The sequence below is a fragment of the Pteronotus mesoamericanus genome, unplaced genomic scaffold, assembly GCF_021234165.1.
Source record: "Pteronotus mesoamericanus isolate MK-2021 breed Mesoamerican mustached bat unplaced genomic scaffold, CSHL_Meso_final contig_90, whole genome shotgun sequence".
NCBI lineage: Eukaryota > Metazoa > Chordata > Mammalia > Chiroptera > Mormoopidae > Pteronotus > Pteronotus mesoamericanus.
The window spans coordinates 19,957,204-19,960,004 of NW_026555277.1; the positions used below are offsets into that span (position 1 = coordinate 19,957,204).

A 2,801-nucleotide genomic window follows, 5' to 3' on the forward strand; every position below is an offset into this window, starting at 1 on the left:
TCCTTTAAGACTATGAAAAGAAGGACTCTCTTCCTTGCAAGTAGCCAGCAGAAACTGGGTCTGCAAAAGGTACCTAATAAATATTAATTGTATAAGTTTTAATGGGCTTTATGAGAATTTAAAGAGTCTCAGGGACATCATTATAATTTCTAATTAATTTTGCCACCTTGAAATATAAGATATATTCATATATGTTTAAAAATAAGCATATCTAGAAATCAAAGTCTTAAAATTTGTACGGCCCAGTTCACTGTGCTAAAAATAGCATGCAATATTGTCTATTAATTTTTTGGAATTTATTAATTTGTATTTAAAAGGAACTGTTGACAAAGAGTCACTGAAAATAATCTGAACAAGTGGGAAAATACAGTTAATACTGAAACACTACTAAAATAATTCTAAGACATATGGTTTACCTGCTATAACAATATCTCTTAGATGCTGTCATTGATACAAAACCTGATTGGTTTTTACTTTTCTAAGCACACAGTGGCATAATTAATAATATTCAATTGCTCCTGCACTTTCCTGAATATATAAAAATTAAAATACCAATTAAAAACTAATATGTCTTCTCTTTGAATGTTTCTCACAGATACAATTTCAATTATTTTCATTCAATAGTGGTGTGGTTTAAGAGATTTTTCATTCACAAGTCAAATACAATCCACCCAAAGGGAACTGATAGTTTTTGGGCTCATAGTGCAAATACATAGTTCAGGAATGCAGCAACTAACATTTCTAAAATACAAAGCAGATAAAATTCTTAGAAGATACAAGCAATAAACTCTACTAAGCAGCTGGCCACAGGACGAGAACACTTGATAACTTTACTGGTGATTTCAATAGGATTCCAGATGTTTCCAAACTCAACTTGAACTCTCATTTTAGGCTTTGTATTTTGCTTTTCCAGTTTCACTAATAATTCAAACATGATTCAAATCTATTAAGTATTCATTGTAGCCAAGAGCATATCCTGCAACAAACTTGTCTGGAATTTCAAATCCAACAATGTCTGGTCTGTATCCAATACTTCTAGTGTTCCTTTTTACCAGCAAGCTTTCAACCTTGACCATCTTCACATAATGCTGCTTGACCAAGGAAAGCAAGGTTTGCATTGTTTTGCCAGTGTCAATTGTATCTTCAACAATCAAGGCATTCTTTCCAGTTAAAGTTGAGAGATCATCTCCACAAATTACTTTTATGTCCCTTGTTGATCGGTCATTACAGTAGCTCTTCAGTTTGATAAAATCTAGTCATAGGAATGGATCTATCACCATTTCTATTCAGTGCTTTGATGTAATCCAGCAAGTCAGCAAATAATATATAGCCCTCCTTGAACACGCAGAGGGCTACAACGTGATGACGTCCCATCTCCTACATCACATCTCCAGCAAACCGTTTGGACTTTCCCATTATTAGCCCATGAGGAATAAACACCTTTTCCAAACCCTTGGCATAATGATGAGGTGTACACAATAAATCTAGATCATAACCTGGTTCATCATCACTAATCACGACGCTGGGGCTGGGAGTTGCCATAATAGAGCCAGCAGGCAGGCTGGCTGAAGGCATTCTCTAACAGTTTTAATGCAGGATTTTGTGAAACACCCTTTAATCCAACTGATTTATATCAGGCACAAATTATTTTGCCCAGTTGATAACAGATTCATGTTCGAAGACCGTTTCCTCAGGAGAAATGAAACACACGGCTGCTATTTGATTTAGGGTACAGCTTTAACTGGCTTGTGAAAATAAAATCCATGAAAAAGCAGACTTACATTCCCAATGTTATTGATACAATATTTAGCTGCACAATATATTTCTGAAAATGATAGTCTCCAAAGAATGTAACTTTTATTAAATTTTTTAACTTGATTTAATTTAAAATTACGATGATGTCTTTTACTGTACTCATCAAGGCTATCAGTTCACAGAATCAGGACTCTGTCAAGTTAGCCGATGTTTTTCCTTGAAATACCTGAATTTTCTATTACAAAATTAGTCTATTAGATTCTGGCTCATTTCTGTGAAGTACCACATTATAGTACTTCAAGCCACGTCATTTTTTCTTATCAGGTGCCAAGTCCTATCAATTTTACATTCTCAGTTCTTTCACATCCACATTCTTCTATCAGTTTCCTCTTCTAGTGTCCTGGTTGGCCTTTGTTACCTCTTATTTGGACTATGGCAGGAGCTTCCTAAATAGGGTTGCCTGATATAACAAATAAATATACAGGACACTCAAATAAATATGAATTTTAGATAAACTACGAATACTTTTTTAGTATAAGTATGCTCCAAATACTTCCCAAATATTGCATGGAACATACTTATAGTTTAGAAAATATTTGTTATCTGAATAAATGTTATCTGAAATGTACAACTGGGAGTCCTATATTTCTTTTGACGATCTAACTCATGTTCTTATTTTCTGATTGTTCCAATCCACTATTTATATATTTCTACATATATCTAAAAAATAGACTTCTGATTCTACTGTACCATCACTACCATCTTTTTCCTTCTTTTAACTTTTCAAGGCAAAAGGAAATTATTGACAATTTTAAAATACAAGCACTTTGTCCTAGCATTCCAGGCTATCACAATATTCTCTTAAAATGATATTTTGGATTTTAACTTAGTTGCTCCCAATTGAATTTATACTATTCACCGACTCCATAATTTCATGTTCTCTTGTTTCCATATCTTGTCAATCTAGTCCAAATTCTAGAATATAATTTCATCCTTAAAGATTCATATCAGAAACAAAGAGTAAAAATACCTGTACAAAAAAATTG

The 2,801-nt window shown here is 33.2% G+C and overlaps 1 pseudogene; it reads right to left on the reverse strand.

The window, feature by feature from the left end:
• Positions 1–887: 887 nt before the first annotated feature.
• LOC129080701 (hypoxanthine-guanine phosphoribosyltransferase-like) lies at positions 888–1,542 on the reverse strand (annotated as a pseudogene).
• Positions 1,543–2,801: the final 1,259 nt, after the last annotated feature.